At 43.6% G+C, this 12,957-nt stretch overlaps 1 pseudogene; it reads left to right on the plus strand.

Annotated features, from left to right (window-relative positions):
* The first annotated feature begins 8,052 nt into the window (after window positions 1-8,052).
* Window positions 8,053-9,128, plus strand: LOC108528403 (60S ribosomal protein L13a pseudogene; annotated as a pseudogene).
* The last annotated feature ends 3,829 nt before the right edge of the window (window positions 9,129-12,957 follow it).

Genomic DNA, 12,957 nt, shown 5'->3' on the forward strand with positions numbered 1-12,957 from the left:
AGAGAGACACCCACCTACTGTGACATCACAAACACTCAGGCTGAGTTTTAATAAGACCATAGGCAGGTGGATGATTTTGTCTGTGAGGGCCTAGTGCTAATTCGACTCTCCTGTGAAGACATCTCCTACAATGAGATCCAGATGGCTGTTGCCAGTGTCTTCATCTTGGCTGTGCCTCAGCCTCATCCTTGTCTCTTATGGAGCCATTGCCTGGGCAGTGCTAAGGACTAACTCTGAAAAAGGGCGGAGGAAAGCTTTTGGGACCTATCCTCCCATCTCACTGTGGTCACCCTCTTCTACAGCTCAGTCATTGCTGTTTACCTCCAGCCCAAAAATCCTTATGCCCAAGAGAGGGGCAAGTTCTTTGGTCTCTTCTATGCAGTGGGCACTCCTTCACTGAACTCTCTCATATACACCCTGAGGAACAAGGAGGTAACCAGGGCATTCAGGAGATTGCTGGGGAAGGAAATGGGGCCCACACAAAGCTGGGGGAGAGCTGCTTAATGTGCTTTCTAAATTAAGAAGAAATTATTTATCCTTTTGTGAACAAGTTTGAGCTCCCAAGTATACTACCTTTCATACACCCATCAAAGCCTTTACAATGGGTCACAGTACATTAGTGTGTGTGTGAGAGAGAGAGAAAGAGACAGAGAAAGACTAAGAGTCAAGTAAGAGGAGGTAGGTATCTTTAATTAACATCTAAAACTCAAAAAGATTATCATACTTGCCCATTTTAATATTTAATTTCTTTATTTTTATTTTCTTTACGATTTTTTAACTGTCTTCTCCATTACAGGTTCTCCAGATACACCATGCCTATTTCTGGTTATGTAACCTCTCTCTGATTCTCATGTTGTCATATCATCACTTTATCATCACTTTTGATTTTTTTTTTTTTTTTTTTTTTTTTTTTTTTTTTGAGACAGAGTCTCACTCTGTCACCCAGGCTGGAGTGCAGTGGCGTGATCTCGGCTCACTGCAACCTCCGCTTCCCAGGTTTAAGCAATTCTCCTGCCTCAGCCTCCCGAGTAGCTGGGACTACAGGCATGCGCCACCACTCCCAGCTAATTTTTTAAGTAGAGACGGGGTTTCACCATGTTGGCTAGGCTGTTCTCAAACTCCTGACCTCAGGTGATCCACCCGCCTCGGCCTCCCAAAGTGCTGGGATTACAGGAGTGAGCCATGGTGCCCAGCCACTTCTGATTCTTACAATCTTATTTCCTTTGACATCAGGATGGTTCATCTCCACTTGCTTGAGGTGGACTGACAGAAAGCTGAAGCTCAGAGAATGTAGTAATTTCACCCAAGAACACACAGCAGTTTGTTAGACCTAAATTAAGATGCGTATCTGTTAACTTACCAAGTGAATGCAGTTGCTTTTACACCATTATAAATATACCAACATAATTAGGATTTATACCCAAATGGGTTATCAGGCAGAAAACTCTGTTTTTCCAGTCCTAGTAGGTTTCCTGATCATCCAGCTTTCCAGGGATCACAACACTAATCTCCTGCCAAACCCTGAAAATATGTTCCCATTCCTGGAGATGATTTTCCTTTACCTCTTCTCAACCTCTGCATGACAGTGACCATGAGGAGGTGTGAGTCTGCTCTTCAGTGGCTACACAGTGGTAACAGCTGTCCTGCATCCATTTTCTAGTGCAGCTCTGAAATTCTGACCAACCTCTACTGGCCAGGCACAAAAATGAAATCCAACTGTAAGTAATAAAGTGCTGCAGCGGAGCCTGGATGGAGCAAGGGCCTCAGAAGAAAGGGAGCAGCAGTGTAAGCCCCAACTTCTATGAAATCTTATTTCCTTTTTCAAGTTGATCTACATTCATTACCTTCTCAACGCCTCACATGAATGGAATGGAGAGTGTGATGGAAAATCTGTTTAGAATGGAACCATTCTCTCCTCTTTCCTCTTCTCATTGCCTTTGTCCCCTCAGTAGCCTACACCATCTTGATGCTACTGCCTCCTTCAGAAGGAAAGAGCAGAGAATCTTGACCTTCAGGTCAAGGAAGAGGAGTGCAGGAATGTGTTAATCTACTGATGCTCCTAATCTTCATCTGTAACCCAGCTCTCTTGAGTTGCACACTTGTAAGTCCAGCTGTCCACCGGACACCTCCACCTGAACTTCAAATCCAGAATGTTCCACATTAAAGTCAGCATCTTTCTCTACCTGAACCTGTTTCTTCCCCTCCATTTCAGTCACTTTATCTGGTCAATTTTATCTCAACAGCCCTCACATCTGTCCATTCCCTCCATTCCCGCTGCTTCTACCTTACCTGCAGTCCACGTGCTGCTTATTTTTATTGCAATAGCTGCATCTCAGGTGTACTAGTCAGTATATACCAGGTTATGCTGTGATAACAATACCAATCCTCAGTGACTTGAAACAGCATAGGTTTATTTCTTGCTGCTGCTGCATGCCCATTGTCATCCAACCAGAAGTTCTGCCTTGTCATCCTCACCCCAAGATGTGGACTGACAGAACACCCACCATCTCAAACACTCTTAGGTGCTGGGAAAGAAGGAAATAATAAGCATGACAAATAGCAAACTAGCACTTAGTTTCCAATCAGAAGTGGCATAACACTTTGACTCATTGGTCATTTGCCAATGCAAATCTCATGGCTACATATAACTTCAAGGTGAGGGGAAATAAACCAATCATGTGGCAGGAAAGGGAACCAGAAATATCTGGTGGATGATAGGAATGACTACTAACTGCCTCTTTGCCTGCAGTCTTGACCGATTCAAATTGATTATCCATGTTGAACCAGAGTAATCATTCTAAAATACAAATTTGACTATGTTACTCCCTTAGCCAAAAATAATATATAGATTCCCCCTGCAATAAAATGTGGAGCCCAAACTCCTAGATCAGGTTCCTGTTTTCCAGACTTTACCATCTCGACCTCCTAAGGCTCAACCGCCTAGACTCCTGCAAGTTCATAGAACTACCTGCAAGTGCAAGTGTTTGAGCCACACCCGGCTCTCTGCCACCTTTAGCCTTTGAACGTGCTCCTCCCTCTTTTTGGAAGACTCTCCCCTCCAGTTCCTCTCTACCACCAACAAAAAGCACTTCCCATGAAGTAACAGGATCTTTTAATTGTCTACCTCTCAAAGCACAGAGTAAGGAAAGTGAGGGCCAGGGTTTTGGCTCACTTATTCTAAAACTCTTAGTGCCTGGCATAGTAGGTATTTAATGAACATTTATTACAGTCATCCCTCAGTATCTCCAGGGAATTAGTTCCAGTACTTCCCTCAGATACCAAAATCTGCAGATGCTGAAGTTCCAAAGTTGACCTTGCAGAACTCACAGATACAAAAAGTCGGTTCTCACATCCATGAGTTTAGCATCCTGAGGATATTGTATTTTCAATTCATGTTTGCTTGTGGATGCAGCACCCATGGGAATGGAGGATAGACTATATTTATGGAAAGAAATCCTAGGCCCTGCGTCCTCATGAAAGCATTGGCCTCCGGTGCAGGCTGACAGCAGAGCAGGGCGGAGCTGGCTCATGGTTGCAGACCTCTGTGCCAGCCTTCCCTAGACAAGGTTGCCATGTCGAGAAGAAGAAATCGGCTCAAGCTCTGGGCCCGCGACGCCTGCTCCTGCCAAAGACTGTAGATTACACCAACTGGGATCCGGCAGTCACGAGGTCTACAGGAGTCAAGAAAGCCATCATCAATGTCTTTCAGCAGGAAGTAAAATCCCTTTGTCTTGGAAGCCTCCCAGGTTCCTGCAGAAGAAGCTGTTTCTGGAGCTGGTGAGCCCTATGACATCATTGACAGCTGTAACTTGAAGAACAGACATGGAAGAGAAATCTGCTTTTCACTTTATATTTTTGCCTGTCTTTTAAATGTTACAGCTGTGTGTGCTTTACATATTCAAAATAGTGTGTATGTGTGTGCGTGCGTGTAAATTTTAAGCAGCTAATAGACTCAAGACAGAAGTGGCTACAAGTTTATGCCCCAGTAGGAATTACTTCCAGTGCTCTTCATTAATTGCCAGGCAAAATAGCTATAGTAATGTAGTAACTAGAATAAACTTTAAATTAGGTTAGTTATAAACACCCCATCCATTATCTACTCCCAAAGCTGCTTCACCCATGAATATTTAATATGCCACAAAACTATCAGAGATTGCTAATATGACCCATAATATAATATGAAACCAAAAGATTTTTCACAAAGCCAAACTTGGGAGAGAATCATAGCAAAATGACATGTAATTCTGAGATCATCACTGAGTATGGTACTTGAGTCTATAGCCACATGTGAAAACCATCTGAATATAATCCAAAAAGCTATTGCAGTCATGGGCTGCAGAATAATGTGGTGGCCAAGAGGCTGTGATATTGTGATATAAGAAGAAATACATATTTGGCCTTTGATCCCAGTTCTTGGCACAGAGTTCCTAAGGCCCTTGTAATTCCCTGAGCAAGGAGTGCTAGGAGAGTCTTTTGTTCTAATATTTGGTCTTTAACCAAATATGTCAGTTCCTAACATTGAGCTCTAATCCCTTGGAATTTCCTGGGTAACAGGAGCATCTTTTGTTCTAATGAGGTGACCCCTTGGTGGGCCCCTGAATGGGGACTCTGACTGGAAGGACCAAGCCATGATTAGAAGTTTGAAGCTTTCAGCTCTACCCTCATCTTCCAGAAAATCGAGAGGGGCTAGACATTGAGTTAATAATCAACTATACCTATTTGAAGAAGCCTCCACAAAAACCCCTGAACTATGGAGCTCAGAGAACTTCCAGGTTGGTGAACACACAGAAGTGCTGAGAGGGCGGCATGCCCCGGAAGCTCTGTGCCCCTTCCCACATACCTTTTCCTGTGCATCTCTTCTATTTCGTTGTTCATCTGTATCCTTCGGAATATCCTTTATAATAAACTGGTAAATTGAAGTAAAGAGCTTTCATATATTCTGTGAACTGCTCTAATAAATGATCAAACCCAAGGAGGGGATTGTGGGAACCCCCAATAGGGTTCCCACTAGGTCAGAAGTTCCAGAAGCTTGGACTTGTGATTGGCATCTGAAGTAGGCAGCAGTCTTATGCGATCCTTTAATCTGTGGGATCTCACTCTGTCTCCAGGTGAATAATGTCAGAAGTGAATTGAATTGAATTATAGGACACCTAATTGGTGTCCACTGAAGAATTTATTGGTCAGTCTGGGAGAAAAACCAATATGTTGGCCAGGCGCAGTGGCTCAGCCCTGTAATCCCAGTACTTTGGGAGGCCAAAGCAGGCGGATCACAAGGTCAGGAAATCGAGACCATCCTGGCTAACAAAGTGAAACCTCGTCTCTACTAAAAATACAAAAAATTAGCCGGGCATGGTGGCAGGCGCCTGTAGTCCCAGCTACTCGGGAGACTGAAGCAGGAGAATGGCGTGAACCTGGGAGGCAGAGCTTGCAGTGAGCCAAGATCGATCGCGCCACTGCACTCCAGCCTGGGCAACAGAGCAAAACTCCCATCTCAAAAAAAAAAATAATAACAATACTAAAATAAAATAAAATAAAATAAAAACCAACACGTTTTGGTGACTAGAAGTGTTGAATGTTGAGGATATAGGAGAAAATGGTCAGTTTGGGGGTTTTCTGCAAATACTCAGAGCCCTTTCCCATTGTGCAGCATCAGATGGTCTGGATTCAAATCCATTTTGAATACTGGACCAATTCATGCCCAGAATGTGGTGCCATATCAAGGGCAGCATTTGCATGTTTCTGGCAGGTTGGATGTTCAGCGGCAGCAGGAGTTAGATCAGTGTTGGTGAGTTGAAGCCATGTTGTTGAACACATACAGACCTGCATCCTACCACCATCGCTACTGCCTTCATAAGTCCATTTTTACCAGCACTAGGGTGGCCTGTGGAGAAGCCTGCTTAGTGTGAACTGGTCTGTAGTCACTGTTTACTTGGTTGTTTAGAGCCCCTTCTATTGTGGATGCTCTCTAGTGGGCATTAGCATGCAAAACAAAGGTATTCACAATTTTCCCATTTTCATAAATAAAAAAAGATTTCCCATTTTCATAAATCCATCCAAGTGCCTCTTCCTCAAATTTCATTGTTCTTCATCTTCTAAACCTCCTCCTTCCAAGCCCTTGACCAGCCAACCAAGTCATTTGCCACTGCCCATGTATTCACAATATTCTTCCATTAGGCCATTATTCTTTCCACACAAAACAGATAATCGGGTGCACTACTCAAAGCTTTGCCCATTGGGAGGATTTACAATTTCTATGGTCTTCCAGAACTACTCTTGGGTGCGGCTATAATGCAGCAGCCGTCCATTTTCAGCTCACACCGATGTGTTGAGCAGATACATCCATGAACCAAGGTCATCTTATTTTTCCTCCATTAGCCAATTATAAAGTACCCCTGCCCCCATGACAGATTAAAGATGGCTACAAACCATCAGACAATCATCCCATCAGGAGGGCTATCTATTTCCCCTCCCCTTGAATCTGTGCTAGTCTATGACTGTTTTGACAAAAGCAGCGTGGCAGAAGTGACACTATGCCAGCTCTGGGGCCAGCCTGTAAGAGAACTGGTTGTTCCTCATTGCTGTCTTGGAGTTCTGAATTTCCAAGTAAAAAGTTTGACTATCATGCTGGGCAGACCATGTAGAAAGGCCCTGAGATAGCATGAAGACAGAGAAGAGTCAAGATGAGCCCAAACTTACAGTGAACCCACCAAGGTGTCAGGCATGTGAGTGAAGCTGTCTCGGACCCTCTAGAGCAGTCCATCTGCCAGCTGAATACTTCCAAGGGATCCCAGCTGGTACAACATGGAATATAAGAAAACCCAGCCAATTTCTTCCCAAATTCTTGGCCCACAACATGTGAGATACAAAGAAGTTTGTGTTCATTTAAGCCCATTAAATTTGGGGAGATTTTGTTATGCAGCAATAAATAACTAGAACACTCCCATGAGCCACTGGTATGAGCAAGTTGGGAAGTACCAAGGCCACAGTGTGGAGGACATGGGAGCCTGGTCCCCCACTTCAGCACCTTGCATTTGCCCTCCAGTTCTGCCCACAATTGATCCAGGATATACTACTTCTCTCTTCCAATTGATGATGTTGTAACCACCAGACCTCATCATTTGATTGATTTGACAGGACCCAGCTCATGATGGACAGTCCTAGCCTCATGGCCATTTGATGTCTCATGATCAGGAGCTCTGTCTCTAATAAGGCCCAAGAGTAGGCTAGGACTTGTTTCCTAATGGAGTTCACTTTCCTGCAGCAGACAGCATAGCTTTGATCAAGAACCCCGGGGATCTATGCTGTGATTTTCCTTTTGAGGCTTGCCCAAAATGCCACACTGTATCTTTTCCCACCACTGATACCTTTAGTGCCTATTAAGTCTATTAAGTCACACGGCCAAAGCAGTACCACATGGCTGATATGACAGCCTAGAACAACTGCAGACCCCATGTCTGCTCTGGGCTTCAGTCAGTCACTAGTAAACTGTTCCATGTGGTATTCCCATGAGTGTGGAATATGCTTCCTCTAGAAACTAAATAGGACAACCAAGCATTCTCTACCCCGGAGAAGAGGAAGAAGAAGATCAAGACTCACTAGTGGAAGAAGAAACAGCTCATGAGGCTACAGAAGCAGGCGGAAAAGAACGTGGAGAAGAAAATTGACAAATACACACAGGTCTCCCCAAGACCTATGGATTCCTGGTCTGAGCCTAATAAAGACTGTTTATTCCAAAACACACACAAACAAAAAACACTCCTGTATTATAAATTATTCTGTGTAATGGTGTGTTACTGTGCATCTCTTTCCAGTTCTGCATTAATGGTGTTAAGTGTGAAATGCAATAATATGTTCTTACTTTAGAGGGATATCCTGGCACGAAGTTTAAAAACTTCAAAGATGTGGAGGATGCTGAATCTTCACAGGGTATATCTCCCACTCTCTGGAGTGCATTTGTCTTACCAGTGTCACCAATATGCTTGCCCTCATGGCTCGTTCTGTTTGATTAATAAGATATTGTTGATACAGTGGAACAATGTGATGTTTTGCGGAATGTCCAGAAGGTCCACGTTCAGTGGTGTGTTGCAGCTAGTTCATCCTGCCTTATGGAGCCAACAGTTAAATTTTCAGAAATTGTGCAAATCAGTTGTTAAACACGACTATTATTTTAATAAGTTATTTTAAGACATAGGTAACAAATCCCTAAGCTCTTCATTTTCTAGGTATTTATCTTACCATATTTTCTATACTATTCTGGTTATTTATATCTGTTATGTCTGTATAATAAAAATACTAAATGATGTTGTCTGTATAATAAAAATATTCTGGATCGGTGATGAGCAACAATCACCATCTTTCGTTTGAGTTTCATGGCCATGAGACCAACCCCATGCACTGCTGCTCTGAGACCTGCCAGCCACTCCCAGTCCTTCAGTGCGGTCCTCCTGGCTCAGAAGTGATTTTCCGTGAGGTTGTCTTTTAATTTAAACATGAACTCCGCTCTGCCCATCACTGTCTGTGTGCAGTCACAGGTAGAGGGACAGCCTTCGGGTGGCACCCTCAGCACTTCCCAACCCTTTCCCTCCTTCTAGGCCAGAAGGTGGTGGTCGTGCGCTGCGAGAGCATCAACATTTCTGGCAATTTCTACAGAAACAAGTTGAAGTACCTGGCCTTTCCGCAGGCCTTTCTCCGCAAGCAGATGAACACCAACTCTTCTCGAGGCCCTGCCATTTCTCGGCCCCAGAGGCATCTTCTGGTGGATGGTGCAAGACCGGCTGCCCCAAAAGACCCAGCGAGGCCAGGCCACCCTGAACCACCTCAAGGTGTCTGATGGCATTCCGCCGCCCTATGACAAGAAAAAGCGATAGTGGTTCCTGCTGCCCTCAAGGCTGTGTGTCTGAAGCCTACGAGAAAGTTTGTCTGCCTAGACACCCAGCTCATGAAGTTAGCTGGAAGTACCAGGCAGTGACAGCCACCCTGGAGAAGAGGAAGGAGAAGGCCAAGATCCACTACCAGAAGAAGAAACAGCTTATGAGGCTGCAGAAATAGGCGGAAAAGAACATGAAAAAGAAAACTGACAAATACACACAGGTCTCCTCAAGACCCATGGACTTCTGGTCTTAGCCTAATAAAGACCGTTTGTTTATGCAAAAAAAAAACCTCTGTATTATAAATTCTTCTATGTAATGGTGTGTTACTGTACATTTCTCTACAACTCTGCATTTTCAGTAATCTCACATTGACAGTTTAAAATTGGCCATGGTGAGAATATTTACACTGTAGAAATCAAGGTTTTTTTGCCAGAGTTGCAGCACATCCATGTCCCTATTATATGGACCCTATTATAATGGGAGAGTTTTAACATGGTACTGAAGCAAAAATGTAAATGTAAATGTACACTTATATCCATACCCTGTAAATTCAAACTGCCTTTGGTCTTTCTTCCTGATAGTATTTGAAAAGAACACATTCATCCAGGCGCAGTGGCTCACGTCTGTAATCCCAGCACTTTGGGAGTCCGAGGCAGGCAGATCACGAGGTCAGGAGTTAGACCAGCCTGACAATGTGGTGAAACCCTCTATTAAAAATACAAAAATTAGCCGGGCGTCGTGGCATTCGCCTGCAGTCCCAGCTACTCAGGAGGCTGAGGCAGGAGAATCGCTTGAACTTGGGAGGCAGAGGTTGCAGAGAGCCAAGATCATGCCATTGCACTCCAGTCTGGGCAACAAAGTGAGATTCCATCTCAAAAAGAAAAGAACACATTATTCAACAGATTAATAGCTATATAACATGGACCTGAAACCATGTTAATCAGGCACAATAGCTGCAATTACAGCTATTTCTTGGTTGGGTTTGCGCTAGTCTGGTCACCTTTCAAGATGCATCTGATTTTTGTAGTGACCAGACAGGTGAATTAAATGTGAACTATGATAGGAACAAACCCTCACATCCTTTAAAGGTGGCATCAATCAGCCATTTCCCTTGAATTGTGATATTGTTCTTGATTCACTGTCTTTGTGGTAAGAGTTGTAGATTCAGGGCTTCCACCTGAATCTGTAGTTCTTACTCCACAGATTAAAGAACTATGTGGGGATTCTGCCAACTGCCAAGCATGTGCATTCCAGTTACAGATCTAAAGGCTGCAGAAATGACTACTGGGTAGATCCATGGACCTAGTACATGCCATTTATTAGCTGACCCCATAGGCTCCCTTTCTAATTGAAGAGAAGCATAACGATTCAGTTATATGAAGATTGGCTAAATGTCCTAAGTACTCTCCAAATCCAGAGCTTTATAATTCTCTGTTACTACAATGTGATCCATCACAGAATTAAATAGAAAAGGAGGAAGCTGAGAACTTAAACAACTGAGGTTCTGAATGGATGAATCATAAGCTTGAGAGGACTATCAGGATGCCTGGGACTCACTGGATGTGGTGGGGAAGAGAGACACTGTCCTTTTTCTTCCTATTGACAGAAAGAAGCAGTGAGGGACCTCTTTTACCTACCACAGTGATGACTATTGTTGGCATATTTCCTATAGATATTCCCCTGCCCCCATTACCATAATTAGCGGCTAATGAATTGTCTGTGGGCTATGGACCCTAGGGTCTCAGCAGAATTAATGAGCGCTTTCCCTCCATGGGATCCCTCTCTCTACCACCATACCATGTCAACATTTCTACCTCCAATGCCACTAAAACAGAGGCGCACCTCTCCCTAGATGGAGGGGGAGGATTGTTGGCAAAGAACTCGATGTCAAAGAACTCAATGGCAAAGTTCTGACCTTGGCCTCATCCTCCCTGCAGAGATTTGGTGGGCTTTGGTTGGTGCACACCCTGTACAGTTAGCAGATTTGGGTTCAACCATCAGCTCTGGTGCTTACTTACTGCCTTGGGAAAGTTATTTATATTTCTTTGTTTCAACTTCTTCATATTGGAAGGAAGAGAATAATATGTACCGTTGTGAAGGACAATCAGCAGTGTAGGCTAAATGTTTAATAAACATCTTGGTTGGTGGCAGATGGGGAGAGCCCTAATTTGTAGTGTTTGCCAATTTTCATAGTGTAAATATTCCTGACATGGCTGTCTCAAGCCACCAATGGTTTAATAACTGTCTCACAAAATTCCTAAATTTTACTAATCAAGAGATAGTCTCAGCCAGCTCCAGCTCATCACACACATGTGTGCTTAGAAAAGTGCCAGATGGTCAGCATTAGCAATCCCTATTGTGACCAGAGATGCAGTTGCCCATTCAAGGATGCCCATTACTCTTTATTTATTTATTTGTTTGTTTCTTCCTGATGTACAAGTGGAGGCTGGGTGCCAATTAAGAGTCTGTTATGGGGATTGCTGGTAGCAGAAGAGATTTTTATTTGATTGAAGGTAAGTAGAACCTTTGCTCTTTGGCTCTGAGATATCAGTTTCCACCTATCCTCAACACTGGAGCACCAGATTTGGAGTTAAACATATTCTAAAATCCTAGTCCTAGCACTTACTGGCTAGGTAACCTTATACAAGTCTCTTATCTTGTCTGTGACTGTTCACTTTTTGGTAAAATTGGGATATCTCTTTGTAGGGTCACTATGAGAACCAGATGTTCAGGGAGCTGTTTATCACCATGCTTGGCACACAGGAAACACCTTACTAACAGCAAGGGTAGGTCATGGTCACTAGCCTATCATAAACCCCTTTCAAGGGACCTCCCAACTCCTTCCCCAGCTCCTAACACAATGCTGGCACTTTGGGGTTTAAGAAATGAATAAATGCACAGACCAATGCATGAATATATCAGAAGGAAAAGGAGTAGGAGAAAAATAATGTGAGTAGAAAAGACAGAGATCAAAGAGGGAAAGGGAAACAAAGAGTCACTAAGAAAGGTGTAATCTAAAGAGATTCAGCAATATAGCAGAGAAAGGAAAGGAGTAAAATGCCAAGATAATGACAAAGTTAGAAATGTAGAAAATTATTTAGGATGACACATGATGGATGAATAAGAAACAGTTGGCTATTGTTTAAGGTTACATACAAATAATTTTATATTGCAAAGAAAACAAAGGAGGGGGGCGGCAGCTAATGAGCATGAGGTTTCTTTTGGGGGTGATGAAATGTTCTGGAAGTAAATGATGTTGGTTGCACAACTTGTGAATATGCTTTAAACCACTAAATTACACACTTCAAAAGGGCGAATTTTATGGTATGTGAAATACATCTCAAAAAATGAAAGCGAAGGCATAATCAAAATTTTAGAGGCCAGGCACGGTGGCTCATGCCTGTAATCCCAGCACTTTGGGCGACTGAGGCAGGCAGATCACCTGAGGTCAGGAGTCTGAGACCAGCCTGGCCAACACGGCAAAACCCCATCTCTACTAAAAATACAAAAATTAGCTGAGCATGGTCATGAGCGCCTATAATTCCTGCTACTTGCGAGGCTGAGGCAGGAGAATAGCTTGAGCCCTGGAGGTGGAGGTTGCAGTGAGCAGAGATCACACCATTGCACTCCAGCCTGGGCTACAGAATGTGACTCCGTCTAAAAAGAAAAAAAACAAAAACAGAATGGTGGTGACGTCTTGAGGGGGTGAGGAATTGGGAGAGCAGGGAGGGGCACACAGGAGCTTCTAAGATACTTGAAACATTTGCTCAGTTTCTTAACCTGCTTGATGGGCATACCAGGGGTTGACGCTATTCTTCTTTTTTTTTTTTTTAGACAGAATTTTGCTCTCATTGCCCAGGCTAGAGTGCAGTGGTGCAATTTCGGCTCACTGCAATCTCTGCCTTCTAGTTTCAAGAGATTCTCTTGCCTCAACCTCCCAAGTAGCTGGGATTACAGGCACCCTCCACCATGCCCAGCTAATTTTTTTGTATTTTCAATAAAGACAGGGTTTCACTATGTTGGTCAGGCTGGTCTTGAACTGCTGACCTCGTGATCCACCCGCCTCGGCCTCCCAAAGTGCTGGGAT

The sequence above is a fragment of the Rhinopithecus bieti genome, unplaced genomic scaffold (genome assembly GCF_001698545.2).
Source record: "Rhinopithecus bieti isolate Rb0 unplaced genomic scaffold, ASM169854v2 scaffold_5150, whole genome shotgun sequence".
In the NCBI taxonomy this organism is placed as follows: domain Eukaryota; kingdom Metazoa; phylum Chordata; class Mammalia; order Primates; family Cercopithecidae; genus Rhinopithecus; species Rhinopithecus bieti.